Source organism: Falco rusticolus, chromosome 1, assembly GCF_015220075.1.
Source record: "Falco rusticolus isolate bFalRus1 chromosome 1, bFalRus1.pri, whole genome shotgun sequence".
NCBI lineage: Eukaryota > Metazoa > Chordata > Aves > Falconiformes > Falconidae > Falco > Falco rusticolus.
The window spans coordinates 121,452,006-121,476,001 of NC_051187.1; the positions used below are offsets into that span (position 1 = coordinate 121,452,006).

Sequence of the window (23,996 nt, forward strand, 5' to 3'; positions counted from 1 at the left end):
TTTGCACAGTTCTTACTCACAGAAACAGTCCTCATGTTTAGTTTAGTTCCTTTAAGTTCACCACTCGTCTGAATAAATGTTGTATGCTCCAATATAGCAATACTGACAAAAGTTGGTACAATATTCTGTGATGCTCTACACTTGGTAACAAATCCTCTCTATTGTGCTTCTGATACTTCCCTCTGTGCAATTCAACAGGTTTATCAAATATTTCTAGTTATCCTTTCATAATCATAAAAGCAGACAAGAAAATAAAGAACAAACAACTTAAAAACTACAGCTAGAATACAGAAATCTTCAGTTATCAAACAAAACACATAAGAGAGACTATAAAAATGCCTAGCTAGTTTGTAATGATCCACCCTAACAGCTTCACAATGAGGAAGAATAATTCAGCTTTAGACCAAAAGATGTGTGTTTTGGGACTTTATGGGTTTTTTTCCTTCTAAGACTCAAAAAATAATTCTCCTCACCGTAAAGGATGCTTCACAACTTTAGGGCACCTACATATCAGTCAAGTAGACAAATATAAACATGATGTCCACCGTGATTCATGGTAGTTTCTACCAGAACATATACCAGCAAATGGTCTCCAAGATTTCAAGGCGACTGGGTTTGACTCCCATTGGTGAATGGCGTCTTTTCCCAATAAAGCACAAAATCCACCTCCTTTTGGAGTTTGCCCAGGAACAGGTTTGAACAAAGTCGGTGAAGAAAAAGAAAGTCTCATACAGTGTATTTTCCTACTTTTAAATGTCTCAAACCAATGGGCATCCCAGAAATTATTTAGGAGACAGGCATTATCCCCAAGCTCTTTTGTTGGTTTAAACAAAATTGTTGTGCACTCCATTTTTGCACAACTTTGAGATTCAAGTAAACCAAAAACCTCAGAATTATTCTCAGGTCAAAACCATGAGATCCAAAGGAAAATGGCTAATTTCACATAGTTTTGATACTGAATCATATGGTAAAGCTAGGCTCACACAGTAATTTTTAGGACAACGTGTTTACCCAAAACTGGATAAATAAAATCTGTGAGGAGTTCACCCACAAGCGCGTTTTTAAAGAGTTCATTCTTGGCACAAATGGGGACAACTCCCATCAGCTCGAACGGAAAACTCACCTGTTTATGCCAGGACTAACTTTGGTCTCCAGCATCTGCAAACATCAGACACAGGACCCGTTTCCCCAGAGCTAACTCAAGTTTTACACCTTTCTAAAGTCACTTTTTTTGATGAGGTACACAGCAGCAGAACAGCGGTCAATCAGGATGTGGGCTAGTTTGTTTTCCGAGATATTCAACATGCAGCAGACACTGTGCCATATTTAAGCAATAAAGAGCACTGCTTCTGTCCATCGTAAGGACTTGTTTGGAATTATAAAGACATATGGTATTTTTAGAGGCTGAAACAAACATACTGACTCACACTCACCACTGCCAATTGAGAATAAGGCAGATTTACTGATGTAACCAATGTTCCACTTCAATCCGCTTCCCCATCAAACCTCAACGTTTTATTTTAGCTGCAAAAAGGTTTATTAAAACCCTGCAGCCACATGATAATTCTCTCAACTAAGAAATGCAATGCGAGGCTTACAAAAAACAAAAAAACTATGCAGTCCCACTCCTTTTAAAAATCACCCTAATTTGTATTCAGCATTCCACCGAGTTCATATTTTATTATGCTGTTTAAATGCAAAGAACAACAGTTCATTCTCTTTTTTTTTTTTTTTTAACACATACCCAAAATCAGGAAATATGGGGTAATTATCTCCAACTCTGTACCCAAATACAACTTCAGACAAATTACTGAATACTTTGTGGATTCATCTGGCTGTCCTTACGATTTGGATTTGTATTACAACAGTATCTTCACCCTCTTCCCTGCAAGCTCAGGTTTTCTATTATATAACAGACAGGCACAGCCAAGGAGCATAGAGATGCTTCTGTACCCATTTCAGTAAGAGCTTAAAGTTTAAATCATAGTACTTATGCTGTGTGGGGCGCTTTAAAATTTGTTAGATGGAAGATGATGAACGTGATGTATTTATCACTTGGTTGCAAAGATACCTCTTGGACACGGAACAAGAATATCTTTGCAAGGTTACCTAAGCCATGGTCTTCAGTCTTTTCTAAATATTTACTGCTCCAAACAAAATGTAGCTGAGTGAATGACACACTGCTTCTCTCCTAGATGACAGCAAACAAAAAGTACAGGAAAAATTTATACTGTAGTGAATCATATGCATATTTTGACTGGTGGAAGCTCTGCCAGAGAATGGAAAGAAAGATTAATTTAGTTGGTTTATCCCTTCCCTCAACTTCCACACAGACTAAAACAGTGCCTTCTTACAAAGCCTGCCCACATCCTGGCTCCCCTCCAGGGAGGCACTGGTGTATGCAGGCTGTGTATCAGACAGCACTTTGTCCTCGCCAGGATGTGGTCTGCTTTTGTAACAAGGCCTATGCAAATGGACGCCCATGAGCCCTTGCAGCCAACTGTGGCAAATACCACTTGTTCCTTCACTCGACATAAATGAACTGTAACTACCTCAAAGCCGAACAAACAATATAAGAAAAGAAGGGAAAACATCCAGATTTAACCAGATTAACGATAACGGCTCTCCTGAGGAAAGACTCCCTGAGGAGGAGAATTCAAGGAGTTATTAGCAGCCATTAACCACGTTTCTGGTTTGTGATGTGCCATGCAGTGAAAAACACAAGTCTATGACTTCCCTCGTAAAAGTATTTGGGAGGATTATTAGCTTCGCAGAAGACAGATTAGTCACAGCACAAACTGCCATCCTAAACGTTTCATATTTGTTTTGCATCCTCAGCATCCTGCTAAAAATAAAAGCAACAGAAAAAAGTATCTATGCTGGGCTTAGAACCAAATGCACAACTGAACCACCAAGGCAGCCACCATCTCTCTGCTGCACTAAATACTCTTTACCCATCTTGAACCCTTATTTCTGCCACTTCACTTAAGGCTGGAACACATGACTTCAGAAAAACTGCTTCTCACCACAAATCGCTATTGCAAAGTTTGTATTAAGACAGGAGAAAAGTGAACAGCAAGAAATTCTTAGAGGTTTTCCTCAAACTTTCTTACCTTAGACCTGCCACCACGCTCATGCATGATCTTGGGACAAAAGATCAAAATAATTTCTGCTATGTCTCCTTTTCAGGGACACGGGACTCTATTTCTGAAAGCATCAAGATTAGGGTGACTGAAGTACTGACACTGTCCTGGAAGAATGGGTGCTGACAGCAAGCTCTTAACTCATCAGCAGCTGTACAGCTTGTCAACTGTATTCAAACTAGGTCACAGAATCCAAAATCCCATGAAAGCAGCAAGAAACAAGGAGAAGCCAGAGTAGCCTTTCTCATGTCTAACACACAATATCTACACTCCATCACTTTGACTACAGAAAACACAGTTTCAAAGGACTATTGCATCCAGATATGTTTGGGTAGCGGCACACTTGGAACAAATGAAAGCAAAGTTGTGTCCAAGTCTGTACAGCTGACGTGGAAATAACACTCCTCTCAGAAAAACACTGAGCTGTTCAGCAACTTAAGCGTTGGGACCCATGGGTTGAAGACCACAGCTCATCCATTTCTTCACTGATCTCATGCTCAAAACATGTAGAATAGTTAAGCGTGCTAGACCCACCATATCTGCAGCATCCTCAGGTAAACAGACTCACTTGCCACCCTAACCCCATTGTAGAAGAGGTCTGAGGCCACTTCCACTAGGTCTTTATACCGGACTTCAAACCCACAGGTTGATATTGCCACCTCTCATATACCAAGCAATAAAACAGAAACTAATAAATTTCAGGCCATTCCAGAAAAAAATTTAGCTGTCCACAACTCCTGTTAATCCACAGACTTCTCAGGGAATACTGCCAGTAAAAGCCCCCAACATCAAACAGAGATCAGTTCGCAAACCCAGTGCCAATGGAGTTAATCAGATTTGAACCTCTGGTCATCTGTTCCCTTTCTTTGGGAAAACCGAGGACCATTCATCTTGCACAACTTTTTAAATGGAGATTCGCTGGCTGCCAGGCAGAGGCAGACTTTACGCTGCATCCAAACAACACTACAACAACCACCAGCACCAGCAGGTGCTCGGTACCATGCAGCTCCCTGTTCCTGGCCCAGGAAAGTGCTTCTCTAACCCAAGAGGTCTAGGGTACAGCGATGGGGAGACTCTTCCCTTCAGGTTTCTCTGAGCGCTGTCTCTCGGTGCTCAGCACAGAAGGGTCTCAGCAGCACTCCTGATGCTCATTTACTGTTCAGTCAACGATTTGGGATCTTTTTGTGTACTAAGCACTCCTTGCTTGCACTGCTGTTACTGGACAGGCAAGTTACAGCTGAAGGTCAAGTCAGGAGCAGATACAGGAAAGGCTAATGTTATTCCAGTGCACTCTGAATCAGTGCATTAGGACCTGTTCTGACAGGACATCCAGCCAAACCTCTTTTTCTTTTTAATCTCAGTTATTATCAACACTGGAGTTATATGATATACCATAACAACCTTCCAAAATAATTAACTTCAGGTTTATATATCTTACTTACACAGTTACAAATCACCTGTGCCTGTCTGCAAAGATTTCAATTTGGCAATAACGCTTTTCTGTGTTATAGCACAATCTCCAGCAATTTCTTGCTTCACATTCTGTCTTAAATGTTTTTTGTCTTCCCAGAGCACCACCCTTTTCCCCAGCTAGTTCCATTCTGCTCCTAATGGAGATAGGGTTAAATTTACAAAGTGTTTTTATCCTAATTACAAGCCTTTCAGCTAGTTACCTTGGTCTTAGCCTCAGCAGGAAATGATATGCAAAATATACTTTCATGCATCTGACAGTCCCCAAAACTACCGGTCATATAAATTCTGCCAATTTACTCTAATTAAAGCTAAGCAGTGTCGTGTGTGCTTAAACGGTCAATCTGTCTTGAAGTAATTACACCTGAAGGCAGGAATACATCAGAGTTTCCTTCTCCTGGAATTAAATTCAGATGGGCAACTGAGAAGCAGTCAAGGGACATTTGCAAATGATTAAATCCAAATCACATCTCCTTTCAGTGTTCTTACCAAGTACAAGCTGCTGCATGGATGCTGATGGATTTGTGGAGGAAGGAGGCAGATGGTACAAGGCACTTGTCAACACTGCACTGCCTATACAAGGCTCTCTCACACCCAGTGTTCAGAGCTTCTGCTCTGAAGCCATGCATTAGGGAGTCATAATGAGGATCTGAGACAAATGTAATGAATCACACAGTATGTTCACTACCACTGGTAAGATTTCAGATGACTCTTAGCATTTTGTTTCATTTGCAAGATAGCCACTGCACCAATGAAGATCTGCTTAATTCACCTTCATTATCAACCCTGACCACCAGCACAAAGATTATAAAAGCCCTCTTCCAAATCAGATGCCGAGTTCAGGGCTCCCCCTCCCCCCCTTTGGAAGCTCACATCAAATCTTTGCATTCCATTTTGGCTTGTGGGGTCAGCTGAGTATCGGGACCATCAGACTGTAAACATGCTTCATGGGAAGTTCCCCTTGTAAAGGGGCAGGTTATACAGGAAAACACCTAAGCAATCTCACATTTTGATGCCAGCAAAGATGAGAAAAGAGCCATCAGGTAGAGCTCCCAGTGGCCTGGAGAACGCGCAAGTCCCACCCTCCACCACTGCAATGTCAGAAGATGTCTCTCATGTCTTGATAGTCCTTTACAGAAGACCAAAGATGACTTCCAGAAATGGACAGCAATATTGATTCAGTTAGGAAAAGATAAAGAGGTTGCATTGCTCCAGCCAAATCCTCCTTCCTGCTCTCACATACAGAGCAAGGCGCACAGAAGGCAGAGAGAGAATGAGAAAAAGAGAAATCATTAACCACTAACCACACTTACACAACCATATTTTCTGTGCCACTCAACAGCACGTAACTCCAAATCCACACCACTCCCGGCACAGTGCTCAAAGACTGTTAGTCAGAAGGATGCTTACTTTGGCCCTCTAAGAGCTGACAAATTCAGCTTTATCTCTCTGGGATCTGACAAGCCCATCCTGTCACAGGGGAAGATTATTATGAATGACAATGCAATGAGTAACTTCTTAAAGAGGAAAAAAAGAAACAAACAAACAAACAGACTTGAATATTCTGCTTAGATTCTCATCCTTTGCTGGTTTACTGACATGGTGCTAAGGTTCCTGAGAGGAGGACATACTAGCAGAAGACTGTCTACTTCAGCAGGGACCGAATTTGCCACCATTCAGAAAATAACAATACCAACCTATAAAAGCTTATATAAGACACATCATTAAAAGACTAACTTAAGCCCAGGTTCAGCCTTCAGGAACATAATTTGAAAGATCCAATAAACTATAATAGGAAAATCCGAAAGACCTGTGCAGCTCTCATCTTTAAGCTATCCATGATTTGTCCATCCTCAAAACAAACCAAGAAAAAGCAGCTTTCTATCAAGCTTAGACTTGTACTCCTTTTACAACAAAAGGTGAACACGGTCCCCTCCCATTCTCCCATTAATCATCTTTCCCATTTTAACACAATCATGGTTTTTGTTTAGTTAGTTCAAAATTTTTAGACTGATACGTGCCTAGGAATCAGTATTCTTTATTACAAGAATCCAGCTCTACTCATCACAACAGGCCAACTCTTTCGCTCAGAACCTGGCCCTTTCCAAAACACCAGGAACAGATCTCTTCAGGTGTGCCTAGAATAATCTACATCTAGTTATCTAGTAATGTTCTGGGTTTTCAAAACGCAAGCATAAACACAGCAGAAATCATTCTACGACAGAAATCACTGTTTACTTTGTGTTTTGTTAGAATACTTCTAGTAGATTAACCTGCTAAAATACTTGGGGGTGGGGCTTTTAAAAGCTGCTTTGGCATTACAAAACGTGCAGTATCGGGCACAGGAGTGAAGGGAAAGGACTAAAACAAAGAACACAGTTGTCCATCATCAGAGCAGGCAAAGCAGGATCAGCTGCTTTTTGAAGACATTTTGGGTTTGTAAGGGACCTCACAGAGTCTCCAAGACTGTATTTTACTTTCCAGTCTCTGTGCAGTATTGGTGGCAGCGTGACTGTTAATCAGTACTAATTGTGAAGACAGGCTCTGAGGCAGGACCAATTGTCCGCCATGAAGTCAGCTGAGCCAGTAACTTCATTTTAGCTTTTTCTAAGGGCTATCAGATGTTAGAGATTTCAGGTCATTAGCAGGAGTGGGTACATATGCATCCCTATCTATATCTAAATTTTAGCCCAGCTAAAAACAGGATAAATTAACATTAAACCTGATTCCAATAGTCTAGTCTAAGCGTAAAGTTTCTCACTCACAGCTGTCTTGCCCTTTAAAAAAGGGAAGGAAAAAAAAAACCAAGTAAACATTCTCTGTAGAGACATTTAAGATTCCCTTCCTTCCCCCTAGCAGCAGTAATGTATGTATCTTCATCTTTTGGACTTTTTCCAAAGTGCTTAACGTTGGAATTTACATATTATACTTGCCGCAGCAAGGGTCTCTCTAGACTAACGCTCCTCTCCTATACTGGTCTATATTCTGTCACTCCTTTTCCCCAGAGCTTGCAGTAATGAGCGGACAGCTTCTTTGCAGTAATTGTGGTCTGTCAGAAAAAACAAAGGAGAGGAAGTATGTATCATTTGGCTGTCTACTTAATTTTAGTGTAACAATTCCATTTTTAGGTACACAGAGTCTGTAATAGAATGGTCATATCCGAGTTTAGCACACAAAGCTCTAAATAAGACTGCTACTTTACAAAACCACAGCACAGAATAGCAATTGTTTCTAGCATGGTAACCGCAGTGATTGAGAGATGCCCAAAGTAACTTGTTTTTTAAAGGAGAAACTTCAGTGTGTGGTGGTAAGCCCTGAAACCACCGATATAAATGGATTAGGCCGTGAGCACAGCAAACAATAATTCCATTACTTTGGCTTAGGTCTGTTTTCACAAAGCTAGAGAGTACTTAAAAAAAAAAAAAATAATCTCCTTGCTCTTTCCAATGTCACTGGAGGGCTGGGTCAAGAAAGAGATACTTTCTGCGAGCGCACACCAGGATACGCTAATATTATCAAGCCTTTTTGCTTTGTTGTTGGGCTATTCTTACTTTGCTTCTAATGCTACATGAATGTTGACGGCTGTTTCCAGTCCACATAACAGCTATATTACTGGAGGTTCCAGTCTGTTTTTTTTCTTCGAAGCTAGGCTGCAGTCTTGGTTAATGTTTGCCCAGAAATATGTAATTGCGGACTTCCTCCTCATAAACCGTTCCAGAGCGCAGGCTGCCATCCTTCCATGTTATTATTATCTGTGTGCCTGCAGGCTAAAGCAGGGTGTGCTCTCACATTTGAGAGGACAGATAACCCTTTCCTTGCAGGGAAAGCACTGAATGCCTTTTGATTGCTGCAGCTGCTACTAGACTACCTGAAAGTTTTGCCGGTGTCATTTTCTGCCCCTAGATTATAGAATAAAAAGAGTTTTAGTGCAGCCTTACTAGGACACAAATAGATCTAAGGGAAGCTGAGAATAAAATGGACTTCTCAAGCCACCTACTTCATAGCCACTACACATAGTTATTTATGCTTCTTAATTTTCTATTCTGCCCAATTGTCCACACATTAAAAAATCCAGCTGTTTGTTGTTTTGTTCTTTCTTTTTTTTAAAAAAATAAAGGCAGCTCATTGCTAAATCTTACCACCTATAGAAGGAAGGAAAAAACCTGGAGTATTTTTTTTTAATATATAAAGCTCAGATTTTCAAACAGAGCAATACAGTAATTCAGCATAAGAAACATTTTCTGGAAAAAACAACCAACAAACTGAACACTTGTTTTATTTTGGGCACAGGTATTCAGGCCAATACAGTGCCAGAAATGCAGTACCATCAAAGATAGTAAAGCCCCAGCAGGCATTAGCAGAAAGGTAGGTAATGTTCAGAATTTACAGTGGTGAATATGGCCCAATAAAGCAAGCCCAATTCATTCTGAGCTACTGAAAATATCTTTTAAAATCTCTCCTCTCCTGGGAAATGCCCACATGTTTCAGGGCTAACATGAACAAACCATAGCACTATCTTTGCAACCTTACAAAAAATGACCAGAAGGTTTGCAATAAAACAAACTCAAGGAACCTGAGAAATTAAATGATGAAATCTCTTTAGATACTTTGTAGGTAAGAGGTCTTCTAAGGTCTTGCCCAGATCCCTGCTGGTGATAGTCTGGCACGTTTTCTAGTCTTGACATTCCCTCTTTGCCCTCAAACCATCCAGATCTGGGAGCTGTTGGAGTGTGTTAAGGCTCATACCCAGTCTACTCACCTGGATTGCCTCTAAGGAGAAACAAGGGGAAAGTGGAAATCAGTTTGAGCCCAGAGTCTCATCTTAATACAGATTTCAGGGTATGTCTGACACATGCACCTCGTCCCAGGAACTGGGAAGACCTCCTGGGTCAAGTAATACAGGTGGTAGACTAAGGGGTTCACTGTCTTTGAACAGGCAGATCACAGTAAACAGGGTGGACCAGGCAGAACTCACACACTAAACAAAATAAACCTGTGTCCAGCTCCTCTGCTTTGAGAGATTAGTGGATGTCTAGAGTGCAATGAACTACAGCAGCTTCCTCCTCAGGTGGAGGAACAGTACCATGAAAAGCCTTCACTTCCTTCCAAATTAAAATTCTTCGACAAAAGCGACAGCTGGAAAAAGTTTAGCCATCACTTAAACCAAAAGGTATCTTTATTTCTAACAGCTGGTTTGGAAGCAGTTGATGTTTTTAGTAGATTTTAGATGCCTCTTCTTCCTGAGCTCGCTACAAACCATGTGACACTTTTGAGGCCTACATCCCACATAAAAATGAGATACAGGAGAAAGATATTCTAACACAGAACAGAAAAGTAGTGACAGCTTAGAAAACTTTGGACAGATCGACAGCTAAAATGTTAGTAAGGGAAGGAGGACTAAGCAAGTCTCAGAATAACAAACCAGAATTCTACAGGCATTCAGGACAGAGTCTCACAGAGAAATCACTGATGGACTAACAGTTTACTCTCAAATCAATTACAATTTGCCGTGCCAGAGAAGTCATCTAGTCTAGTTGAAAGCAAGAAGGCTGTTGAGCACACATACAATAGAAATTATGTTCTGAATCAGTCATAGCTTTAGAAGACTGACAAACCCTACAGCGATGAAACACGGTCAGCTCTAACTAACATGTATGATAGTCATCCACATGTCTTTATTGACTGCCCTAAGACACCAGGGTCCCAGGATATCACACAGGCATAATCTTTGGTGTTACCTACAATCTCTCATCAGTGCAGTTCATGTCACAGGGGAAAAGAAAAAACTGCACACGTGACACACAATACTTAAGATGTTACTCAGGTACTGCTAAGCTTGCTTGACTTAGTAGCTTGATCACAAATATTTGCAGTAATTGTTCTACTTTCAATTAATAAATGCATTTTAGAGGTGCCTTTTAGTGAAATGAATTAATGCAAAATGCTTAATCATGTTACAGAGATCTCATGGGAAGTGATGCTGAAATCTCGGGCTACCAATACTGGATGAAGTACTGAAGGAGACTTACAGCCGCACCTCACTGAAAGCATCACAAACTAAGTTACAGTGAAAGGTTGTATCTGGGCAGTTTTTTGTAAGTTTACAAAACTGTAATGTCTTGGATTCCATTTCATTAAATAGATACTATTTCTTTTTAAGCCTTCCCAGACATCAGTGAATTCACATCTGAGGAAGGATCATCCTCATAAACTATCGTGCTTTACTTTGAAAGCTTAGCTTATTTAATTTCTTAGTTTAGTTCCTACCACTAAAAACATGTGGATAGAGAAATATGTTTATATTAGGAAATGTCTGCTGGAAACTATCCATGAACTTACCAATAAAATTAATACAAAATAACAGCAAATTCTGCTTCTGATCCCAAACCATTCCAAGTCGCTGCCATATACAGATTTGTAAGCATTCACACACTCATGACCCTGTATCCACACATGCTTAAACTAGATAGCACAGTTTTGCTGTCTTCATTGGGCCAAAGAGCAAAACTTTATAGCCACTGCTCTTAGAGAAAATGGTCTGGGATATTCAATAACTACCTAACAGGTAAAATCAAGATCAAGGAAGCATTTGGAGAAGCAGAACTCTCTTTTATCACTTTTTGTAACTTTCCAATAATGTGTAAATATCAAAATACAATGCCATAAATGAAGCATTAAAGACGCCTATTAGAATGTTGAAACCCATTCTATATAGCCCGTCTATAAACAGAAATACTTAGTTCAGCAAAATACTGAAAAGGTCAATAGGAGTTTGCTTCAGTAAGGAGTAGTAAAAACTAGAAGAGCTGCAGGACTGGGCTGCTGGCACACAGCAATCACAAAATTAGAAAAAAAAAATAACTAGCGTGAGATAATTTTTCAGCATGAATTCCAACAAAGCCAGCTTGTTGCTAGAAGGCTGTTCAGCTACTGAAGATTTGTCCTTGAATTCCTGTTGAAATCAATCCATAAAAATCATATTAAAGGATTAGGCATCAAACATTTGCGTGTTGATGTGCGTAAGAAATTCTTCACTCGCAGACTGCTGACCTTACATTCTTAAGAGGATCTTTTACCCCATAATAAAGTGTTCACTGTCAACAGTAATTCTTGCGCTTCATGCATCTGTTGACAAACTCTGAACAGGAAGCTTTTCTTGCAGGTAAAATTTTCAAGTGCTGCACGTGTACAAAGCATGATGTAGGATTCGGACATTTTGGTGGAGAGCAAAGTACTGATCTTGATATTTGTGCTACAAGTGAACTACAAAACAAACAGACGCTACACATTTACTTCAGAAGATTGATAACATACTCATTAGCTTCAGGAACTAAACAGCTATCCTTGCATATCCATACTTCTGTTACCATATATATTCTTTAGGCACAGACACACTTCTAACCACAAGTATGCAGAACAAGTTATGAACATACAACAGAGTGCTTATAGTGTGCCAACAATCCTTGACTGATAAATTAATAGATCTACCCTGCACACATTTTAATAAAAATTCACTGTTTCAGGTGCCTGCAACACCGATTTCACACAGCACTGGAATCATCACTGTGCATAAGCATAACACTGAAGAACCATGAAATTTTAGCTTATGATGCAGAACTCCCAGCTCACCTTTTACAGCACTGGTACTATTCTGGTCTGCATTTAATGCATACCTCTACAGTTTAGCCCTCTTTGCATGTCAAATTGACATGCCCAGCATAAGGCACCTGTGTTAGTAGAGAGCTCAAAGCAAAGATATTTAATAGAGGGTCAGGAAAAACACTTTCTCTCTACAATTGCCTGACCAATTCCCAACAGTGCAAGTCCAGGGAAGAACTGGGCACAAAGCTGCCCCACAACTGCTCTGTAGGCTGCAACTACTCTGACAGATAAGGAACAAATGAAACTAGCTCATTGCAAACAAGATTGCACTCTCTGCCTTCTTCCTTTCAAATCATGCAGAGTTCCTCTGCCGTTATTGGATTGAAATCCCTGCAGAAACACAAGGGGCAGCAAGGTCTGCTGCACTCTCTCAGTCTGTCAGTATCTTCAGTGGTGACAAGGTGTCTGTATTTTATCTTCTCTGGCCTCTGTCTGCTTAAATAATTAATAATAATAATAATAATAATCAGAAGCAGCAGCATCTATACTCAGACTTCTACTTGCTGGCATCTCCAGATTGTTTCTTTGCTCACAGAATTGAGTCACTTCACGTTAAAGCTCTCTGCACATATCCATTGTTTTGCATGCCATACATTTAATTTCCATGAATTTAAACTATATGTACTCAGATAAAGAAGCTATATCAATTTAATTAGAACTGATTGTTAAGAAAAGTTGACCCAAGATGCCAACCAGAAATTCTATCTTCAGTCCTCTGTAGATAATCACATACTGGGGCCCTTGTGAAAAAGTCCTGCACAGTGGTAATTAAATTTACTGGAAGAAGACGGAAACAACAAACACATGAAAATAACAGTGCTTCATGTCTTTGGGTAAAATAGAGAGCTTGTGGCTTCCCCAGCTCCACATCTTTCCCTACTGTCCCTCATCTATCATCCCCAAAAGCATCTTTTACTTTTCAAAGAATAGTTTACATCGGAAAGGACCCCTGGAGGTCATCTAGTCCAACTCCCAGCTCCAAGCAGGTCCAGTTAGATCAGGTTGCTGAGGGACTTGTCCAGGAAATAAGAGATTCAGTATTAAAGAACTGAGAAAACCATGAAACGTTTCAAAGGGAATCATGTAGAAAAGTAATTAAAGTTAACATATGGAGCCTGAAGAGAGGCACTGAGTTTGATTCCAGTTCCTAGCCTCACACATCAGCCATGTACCACAAATCCCACTCCTACTTTAGACCACAGGTGCTGAAACTAAGAGCTTTATATTCTACACATAGGATTAAAAAATTGAGCAGAGGTAACAATCACAACCACCCCTGCACAACACAAGGTGGTTTCACCAAGTGCTTATGCATCTTGGGAAATGCATTTTTAGGATAGCTGTTATTCACCTAAAAGTAAAGAGATCAGGCCCTACCCTGATGCAAGCCAGTGCTTACTAGCTAACACCAACTGACAAACTGCCTCACAATTTGACTTTGTCGAGGAAGTACTTTCTCAGTAAAAAAAATCTTGCATCTTCTACTGAAATGGAAGAGACAAGTGGATTATACCAAATACTGCCAGGTTTATACTGAACTATTGCTAGCGCATACATTTGAGTCTTACTCAAAAACAAAGGACAGAGTACAGGGTAACAAGCGATCAGTCACGTCTGACACATACAGTATTTCCACAGAATTACTCATCTTTGTACGGTCTGACACGTGTTAAAGGATTTTTCCCAATTCACACACAGATGCCTTGTAAATAGATGGCAACTATTCCTATGACTAAATAGCGACTTCATAGGTATTTTGACCTCAGTGCTCATGGAGTTTCCAATAATGCCATCTTCAAAACAAAAACTACGTACTTCCCCTCCTTTCACTTGTTTTTCAGGAAACCACATTTTCAGACTTCCTGTAGCTGACACAGCCTGGGTAAATCGGGTTGTGTTGTATCACAGCCCACAGCATATGGCGGAATTTGAGCTTCCCACAGTAATGCACCACAATGTATCAGGTGAGAAAGTCACTCTAGAAAATGAAGAGGAGCTTTGATTTGTTTCAGTTTTTTTTCCTTCCTGGCATGACCTACAGTTAAACAAACTGGCTGCCAAGGGAAATAGGAAAGGGATGCTCTGAGCTTAGCAGTGTGGTTAGCACATTACATCTTTCTAGGAGTTAACATACAAAGCTAAACCAAAAAGATAGATTTGGGGATATCTCTCTCTCTCTCTCTCTCATTCTCTCTCACTGGTTAACACCAACAGTCTTCAAGCCCTGACCTAGCTAATCCTAACCCTGCAGGTCTCTAGATTTTCATCAGCGGATAAATTCAGAACTTAAGTTCTAAAACACTATTTTCTCAGCTCCTCTTTTCTTCTGGTGGGATTTTCAGGCCAACTTTTCTTCTGCATGCTGCACTTGTAAGCCTTGCCCCAGAAAACACATTGACTGTGACCACAAGATAAGATCTACCCCCAGAAAACTTTCAGAAAGTCTTCTTGGAAGCAGCGAGATAGAGCAAGCATCCCCAGCATAGCTGACACCTGTATTCATACGGTTTCCATATCCCAAATGACTGATGATAGGGAAAGAAAAGTATAAACAGCAGGACAAGAGAAGAAAGATGAGGTGCGAAATTTGTATTCCAAATGTTCACAGAACAAGGAGCTGGTGTCCCCCTCTAGACAGCCAAGTATCCTAGACACCAGACCAGAGTACGACTGTATCTCTTTAGCTTCCCAAATGCTTAAGAGCAGTAGAACAATCTCCAAAAGAGCAAACCAAGGGCAAATTCACACTCCCCAACAGTCTGCAAGTGAAGATACAAGTCAACACCACCCTGCAATCTGATCTGTTCATTCTACCTTAACGGCCAAAGTCTGTCCATCACCATGTAAATGCAATTCTAAACAATTATTTTCTTGCAAATAATTTTAGCAGAAACATCCTAACTAATGGACTCACCCCATTATTCAAGACAGCTTGAGACAGTGAACTAATCGTTATCCCAGGGTTTTGAGGGGGGAGACAGCAAATCTAATCAAGTCCCCACTGAATTTAATCACCTGGAATCGCAAGTTACAATTAAAAGCTTTGAGAATCATCTGACAGCCATTTTTCTACCTTTCAAGCAATATCAATACATCACATTATACACATACTGAAATATTCTCTCACTCCTCTACAGATTTATACAGTCATCAACACTGTTTTCTCCCTAGCAGAGGTGACAAATGAGAGAGACAAATCAGAATCCTTTCACAGTTACAGTTTCATGTCCACACACTTATAAGAGTGTTAGGTAATACAGGGGGTTGTGACAAAGGTACTACAGCCAGATATCACTAAGCTTCATTTATCTGCCTATTCCATTCTTATTAATTACTATAAAAGAGTGTCTGGGGTCAGTGCTGTTTCAATATTCAGATTTTGCACCTGGAACAGATGTTCTCCACCTGGTCATTAATTGCTCTTCCTACTGGTTGATAACACTACTTATCTGGGCCTTGTCTTCCAACACACAGTAGAGTTGTTCCATTTCTTATTGTATCCTTGTATTAGCAAAAAAGCCACCCCTGCAAGCTGAAGCTTTTGCTACACCCATGTACTGTACAGCTTAATAGCTATTAAATGGGCTACACCCTTTGCTCTGCACTTTTCACTAACATGCGCATTGCAGAACAAATAATCTGCTCCTTCGGTTAGGAATCCTTTGGTTCAATACACACACGCGAAAAAAAACATCCCTTGTAAAATCTAGAGCATAAAGGGCAAAGGCAATGCAAGGAGAACTGAGCTTTTATTCTGTTTGTGTAGCTGTCTGCTGCATAAAGCCAGAATGTTCAACCAGAGCTGGAGAAACTGTTGTGGCACACAAAGCAATTCAGCTTCCAGACTAGTTCAGTCCTGCTTGGTTCTACCCAGTTGTGTTCATGGATTACTACAAAGTGAGAGACTCAGAACTCCGTGCAGATACTCAGGCTGGACAGACACAGCAAGAGAAGAGAGGTAAGTGCTCTCTCTTCAACTCAGGCAGCCACCCTCTCTTTTCTTACCTTGGTCCTCCCTTCCCCATATACTTCTCCACAGTAACTGCTGGGATATATAGCAGAATTTTGTTTAAATCTTTCTAACACCATGACTGTTAGAATGACTTAGGCAGCAAAAGTAGTAAGCCTACCTGCTTTAGGAGGAGACAGGATACATTCTTGCTTTGCTATGAGATTTATTTGAACAGTAGCAGACCTGGAAAAAATTCTAAAAGGTAACACGGTCAGACATTATACACAAAGGCACTTCAAAAAACTAATAGCACAATATTAAACAAACGTGGCAAAGTGCACATTTGTCATCTTATAAGGACTCAGTCCTGTATCTTTCTGCACCCACATCTCACTGGCCTCAAACTGATCACCACTAGCATAATCATGGGCATTACAGTTTGCCACGAAGGGTATGCTTCAAAATTCCAGAATTAGCTTGAAACACTACAGCTCCATTTCTTTCAGCACATGTAGTATTAGCAGTCAAGCTGCTCTTAGCACTGAATAAAAAAACGCATAAGGCACTTCGCTTTTGTTAACAATGCTTATTTTGGATATGCAACTCAAGCAATGGTTTGGATCTAAATTCACAGTAATCCTCAGTACAAAACTAGGCTTAAAAAAGTTACTGAAGTCCAGATGCTAAAATAAAGCCTTCAGGAACAGCCCTGATTAGCTGGTGGGGTGTAAGTGGCTCTATCCTTGGAATAGCTTGGCAAGGAATTGTCAGAATTCCTCCCTCCTCTTTCCTGGGGGGAGCGGATGCTGTAACAGCTCCCAAGAGGATGACACTCCCTTCCTTTCTCCTGCTCAGCTCCCTGCGGGGAACTGGTCTGGATTTGCTACACAGGACAGCAAGGGGAAGGGGGGATGTAATCCTCACTCTTCACTGAACATGGACACAGTTCAAGCTCAAATTATTGACTTGTAATGTTACCACAAAAGGAACTGCTTTAATTTTTGCTGTGTTATAAGGCTGTTACCAAAGTACATGGGGCTTTCAGTGCCAAGTAAAGCCAAGATTTCAGAGGAGTCTCAAACATAATATTGCACTACAAAATAGCTTAAGGGCAGCGCGTATCAGCACTCACAGGCAGAAATCCACATACATAAATAACCAAACAGGATCATGAAAAACCCTGAAAAACTACCTGACTTGTGAGTTGCAGGGTTCAGGGGGTGGGGGTGTAATAGCTTTTTGTTGAACAGGTTCAGAACTTCTCCCGTCATCCTCTCCCAGCATGTCACAGACTTTCTTCATCCTGTGATGGTTGGTATTCTCTTTTTCTTTTGCCACTCGCTGTTTTAGGCACTGGAACTTCAAGTATGGTTTACCCAAAGCTTTAGCATCACAGCTGTAACCTCAGAACACAGATGACGAACTTAAAGGACACAACAAGGAACACCTGTACAGCTTTATCTTGTTTGGACACCACACAGACAAAGCCTGACAGTGCTGGACTTCTCAGGCTAAACTGTACAACCTTTGGTTCAAGGCATTTGCTCATACAAGCAACCTTCTGGGGTTACACACTGTGGGCTACACATTAGGGTCCTTTGATTACAGTGCTGCATTCACCTCCACACCGTGCATCTCACAAAGCATACAGTAAAACTAGGAAAAATTAGAGAAAGAGACAATGTGGAAAGTAACAGGTAGAGGACAACTTCTGGACAGGAAGAAACTAAATAAATTAGGACATGCCAGCTAAGAGAGGACAGAATCAACATCTAGAAAATAATGAATGGAATGACATGGTAAAAAACGGAATTATTTACTCTATCTAATACTGAAAGCTAGGGATCCTGTTTCTTAAGCTGGCAGCAATTTAGAAACAAAAGGAAAGTGCTTTTTCATATAACAATTACAGTGTGGAACTCAGTGCCCACAGGGACTGGTCAAGGCAAAGAAGCACATAGGTTCAAAATGGAGATCAGAGAAATAAATGACAAACACATCCAGCAGCAGCTGTCAAGCACAATGGTCTGAATGCAAACATCCGACTAGGAAGCTGCTATACGACTCTGCCAGAAGCTGAAAAGATACAGCAGGGGAAAGATAATTTCAAATGTATACCCCTTTCCTCAGGCCCTTTTATCAATCCCTCTCTCACAGGCCTCTGCTGGAGACAGGATACTTGGTCACAATAACATTTGATCTAATCTAGTGTGACAGTTACTCTGTTCTCATAAATTTCACTATTTGAGTAAGACTCATGCTGAACTTTACAGATCACTGAATCATTTTCAACGCTTGTTGTTACAGTGAGCAACAGGACACACGTTTCTTCTTTCATGATTTCTTGTTTTCTCCTGATGATCTCAAAGTACAAAACCAACTCCCTCTGTACAATTCACATTACAGCAGATATTATGGAGACCAAAGAAAGCCTTTTGGATATTATTCTGGTTTCACATATCAACAATGAAGACACAAAGGACTATATTGAAAACTTCCTATGAGATTTAGTGAGCCCTACATCTTCCTTAACAGAATTATGTTGCAGTTTCACTGTAGTAACCCATTACAGATACTCAGTGTAACATCTTTGGTGCTCTCTTGGCCGGGAAGCTACTTAGCAACACAGCTGCACAAAATTCACTGCAATCCTCCAGGTTTATGAGGAGTTATTTCATTTGAATGTAGCATGCTCCTTTTGTTTACCTGCTGTTTGGTCTCATGATGCAACCCAACATTCTTCAATCACTTCACAGTGCTTGTAACATAGCCAGAGGCTCTGTTACCCACAGGAGGTTGTGGTTGTAACAAATTCGTGCAGTCAGCCTTTGGTGAATTATTCTCACACACAATTAATAAAAAAAAAAATTAAAAAAAAAAAAAAATCACAGACCAGATCGTAGTTTTCTCCCTTCCTCTCCACTCATATCCTTCTGGCCAAAAATGAAAACAGAGGGAGGCCAATGCACTGCAGCTGGTTAAAGGGGAGGGCTGAGCATCAGTCAATGGAACACAGCTGCCTGCCACATGACAAACACCCTAGTACCAGTGATGCACTACACTCATGGGCAAACTAATTGCCACTGTAGATCATCTTGTGATTATTTGCTACTCAATGCTTTCTCCCACTGCCCCCCCTAGAGAATTTTTGACTAAACATCGGAAAAAAGGCACTAATCATGAATAATGCAATTCCAGTTAAGTATTTGAAACATTCAGCTCAAAAATATGTTCTTACTACTTCCTTCAGCTTGCTGTTTAGGCAGTCCCATGTATGTCACTACAGCGGACACACTGCCGTGGATATGAAGTGATCAGAATTAACTCCAAATTCCTCTGCTTTCATGAAACTGTTTAGTTTAATGATTAAAACCTCATGAGCGCTTGGATTCTGTGAACACCTGTCAGTGCACTCTGAAAGAAAAGGTATTTGCTTGCTTATTTATTTGAAAACACTAGCTACACAGTAGTCAAAGGAATTTTATTTGGTTTTCAAACGAGAAGTGAGACGACAGTTTCAGCTAAAAAGCGAAGCTTCAGTGCAAAATCAGTGTACAGTTTCAGTACTTCGGTTTTGTTCACGTAAGTTCTAACTGTAAGCAGTTAGAACTGAGTACCACACCTTTAAACTTCCTACTGCTCTCCTCTTGTAGGTAGCTGTACTAATACCCCCACACCCCTGTGTATCTAGGAAGCCTGCATACTTAAACTGTAAAAAAAGAGAATTAGGATCTTAATCATTTAAGGCTCCCTTCACAGTCTCAGCTCTGCCCTTACACAGCACATTTGCATTACTTTTTGCACAAATGTAGATTATTTAGTAATAAAAATAATGTTCACCAAAAGTCTTTTCCCCTCTTTGACAGTCACATCCAACTGTCTACCTAAAGCTCGTTTTGACTCTGGATCTATTTTTCAAAAGTTTCAAGAGATTTTTTTCAAACAGGCAAGAGAGGTCCATTTCCTCAGCTCTCTCCAACGTTTGTATCCCTGCTTGGAAAATAAGTAAATTGTGACATGGCAGAGAACAAGCCATGTCAGATGTCCAAGAACAAGGAAAACATCAGCCCAACAGAGGCAATTTTGGAAAGCTGAAAACAAAGGATTACAATAGGAATGCTTATATAATCTTAATTATAAAGGATGCTTCTTCCATAACCACAATGGCATACACATGGCCTACAACTGCATATGTTGGAGAGAACAGTAGCTATTCTGCTGGTTTCTCCCTCTGCTTACCTCCCTCTTGCCACAGTCAGCAGGGCAAAAGAAATTCATCTGCATCCCCTCCCCCCAAAATGAGAAGGTTAACTATAACTCTAAGGGGAGATGAAGGTGTTATCACTACTACAGAAGGGTATCTATCTAAAATAAACCTCACACTCAGTAAATCAATAGGATTTTTCTGGTTGCATAAGCAAGCTACACAGTGTTTGCATAGGGAAACAATCAATATGAATGTCATCCAAATACGGAACTGACAACAGCAGGGAACGTGATCTAAGGGAGGAGATGGGGCGAAGGAAGGGGGCTGCACAAGAGGAGAAAAGGAAAGGATTGAACGTGTTGGAGTCAGGAAAACCCTTCCAAGTTTTAGTGCCTCAGCAACCTCCATTCATGTCTTGAGAAATGTCAGAAATCAGGAAATATTACTTCGGGTTGCATGCTTCTGTCCTGGCCTATCAAACATGCAGAGTAGTAACAGCAAATTACTGGAAACTGCACTTTGAGCTTAGCCACTGGCAAGGATCCCAGTCAAACAGAAATGTAAAAGTTCCTTTCCTCCATGGGGCCTCTTGTATGGGGGTGTCCCCATAGACGTTCAATAGCTGGTTGCAACAGGTTGGAATGAGGCCCCGAGCCAGAAAAACAAGCCCTGACCAGTATTATTTCCTACTGACTATGTTGTTTATTAAAAAGATATTTTGGCACATTACTCCCAGCTTTGTTAGGCTATATTAGAGGATCGAGGCCCATCGAGGAAAAACTGGCACCATTTTCACAAACTGTTTACTCCTATTTTTCTTCCAGCATTCTACCTCATGCTTCCCTGTATGCCTGACTATACGTGTAACATAAAGATATATTTAAAGAAGAATTAGAAACAGTCAGACTAGTGGCTAAGCAAAGGCTCTGTATTTCCTGGAAATAGAAAAGCAATTAGCCTCTAAACCTATCAATATTTCTAGCACAGATAGAAGAAACAACATTTTTCCACACACCAGACTTGTACAACATGGTATTTAAAAAAAAAAAATAATATCCTATGACAAAGCATTCAGGAACAGTAACTTAATGTTATTAACAACCCAGAGAGTGCCCAGTGAGTGCAGAAAGGCATTGCAGATTTCCCCCTTCCGGAGGTGAAATGATCAAAAGATTGGCCTCTTTACAGTCTGTTATATTTCTGTCTAAGAAAACCCAATTTGCACAAGCAAATAAACTAGCTCATTATAAAACTAAGGGGTCAACCCGAGTCAGATAAACTCAAAAGTCTGACAGCTGAAGAAACAAACTTTTATTTAAGGCACAGCACAGGTGATCCTAGGAGGAAATGGTAAATCCCCATAGAGCCACAACTTCCACATCGGGCAATAGAGAGCATGAGGAATGGAGGTGTGGGGAGCGAGTATTTTGCAGTTTTCTAAAGGCACACAGCTCACCATACCTTTAATCAGAAACAACAGATCCCAGCTTTGCATTTGAAGGGGGGAAAAAAAAGCAAAGAGGAAAATCAAACGTCACAGTTGCAATGCAGCAAGTCAGATGTTATTGCTCATACCTCACCATGCTTTTTGTACTACAAATCATGTGTAATCAATTTCTTGCCTTTCTCCTCCTTTTTTAAAGACACCAAGATTTCTTCTTATTCCTTCCTCTCCAGGAAAAAAAAAATAAAAAACACCAACACAGAGCAAAAAAAGAAAAAAAAAAAACACCAAAACAAACCAAACAAACTCAAACAAACCAACCAACCCTTCTCTGCTCTTGGAGACTTGAAAGGAAAGGGGAGAAAAAAAAAAGGCAAGAAAAGGACCATAGGAAGGATCACAGCACTTGTCAGATACTCTGTTCCTCCATCTACATGTTTACCTTGGCCTTTTTGCCCCTTGTCATAATTGACAAGAACTTGTATCCTAACTATATCTACATGTCCTGCTCTCGTGATCATCCTGAACTTACATCTAATCACTCCTCCTACATATACCAGCCTATTAAGCAATACACCATCAGTGAGGTCTGCTGAGCACAGGTTCCTTTTTTCACTTACTGATAAAAGGAAAAAAACATGACCACATCAGGACTAGTGAAGAGGAATGATTTTTTTTTTTTTTTTTTTTTTTTTTAAAAAAGACCTAAATGTCTTACCAAGCATCTTGAAAATAATTTTTTTTTATAAGTTTACATATAACCTTCCTGGTGGCCAATCAATAATATTTTGTCCATTTTGTAAGACTGGTATGCATTTCATTTTCGGAAAGCAACTTGTACAAGAAAATAATACACTGAACCTCACAGATGTTTCTTTAGAGGTTCCAGATAACAAATCCTGCTTCCAATGAGACTTGCAAAGGCACATATCCAGACCTTATGAAAAAAAAAAAGAGTGTTTATGGCAACCTCAGCCTGTTATTGTATATCATAAGGACAGCACCATTTATGCTGTACTTAAAGCCTTTCTTCCCATCCACACTTTTTTTCCCCCCTCCCCTTTTTTTATTACTTTTCCCTTAAGTGGAGTTACAATGCAGTTTGCCACAAGAGAGGTTTACCCCATTGCACTGTCTTTTATGGAAAGCTAATACTCATTGTTTAACATAAAATTTGCCAAAACTTCAGTGGGAGAAAGTACTTTACTCTGTATTAGTATGTAGTCTAATTTTGGTCTAAAAATAAATCTGTTTTTCCTGCACTTGCAAACTCAACACATGGAAAAAATGTAACATTTGAACTATCACAGACATTTCTGTAGAAAAAAACATTAGATCTCTGTTTTATCACACTCAATGTTTTTCCATGACACCATCTCAAACAAAACAATGTCATATATCAAAATAAGGCTAAATATTTTGTAATACCCGTACAGCAGAGGACAGAAAATTTTAGGCATTTAATAAATAAATAAATGTTTTCAGGCATTTACTGGTCTCCTTGAATGCAAGAAACATGCCACAGCTGGCAGTAACATGTCTTGTTTCAGGTGTCAGCCGTGCTAGCGCCCTGTTTCCCTGATTCTTCAACAGATATTTGCCTCAAGTACAATGAGTAACTGCTATTTAGAGCATGCTTTTGTATCTGTATGCAATCCAAAACCTTTGATAGGGTATGAGATTATGGTATCTAATAGGCTTTTAATTTCACTGAGCACTGTCTCATGCATAAAGTTTTGCTAATAATTTTCATGTTACACACCAGCAAATTTTATTTCATGCTGTATTCTTGAGAAGGGCTCTAAGTAGTTAACACTAGTTTGGGGTTTGCTTTTTTGAAACTATACTACTACCTTGCTTTAGATGATGTGGACTTATTGACAACAAACTTATAGAACAAAAACTGAACACTGAGCTATTCCCACAGTGTTGAATTATAGATCTCATGAATCAGACCTGGAGCTACAGGTGAGCAGGTTAAGTAGGAGTAAACAGGAATTCAGTGAAGCACAGTTTTTTTACCAAAAAAAAGTTTTGCATGTTACTTTTCTGCACTGCTTGGACTTTATGGATCAGTGAATTTATCCCAGGGATAACGTTAGATGTCAACACAAATTC

General features: G+C 40.1%; 1 long non-coding RNA gene across 8 annotated transcripts in view; it reads right to left on the reverse strand.

Moving 5' to 3' along the window:
* The window catches only part of LOC119152686, a 256,932-nt gene that overhangs the window by 223,767 nt on the left and 9,169 nt on the right, over positions 1-23,996 (reverse strand). For all 8 annotated transcript variants that reach the window (XR_005105849.1, XR_005105856.1, XR_005105857.1 and 5 more), the window contains exon 2: positions 16,406-16,470. This is a non-coding gene — a long non-coding RNA (uncharacterized LOC119152686). The remainder of the gene's footprint in view (positions 1-16,405; positions 16,471-23,996) is intronic.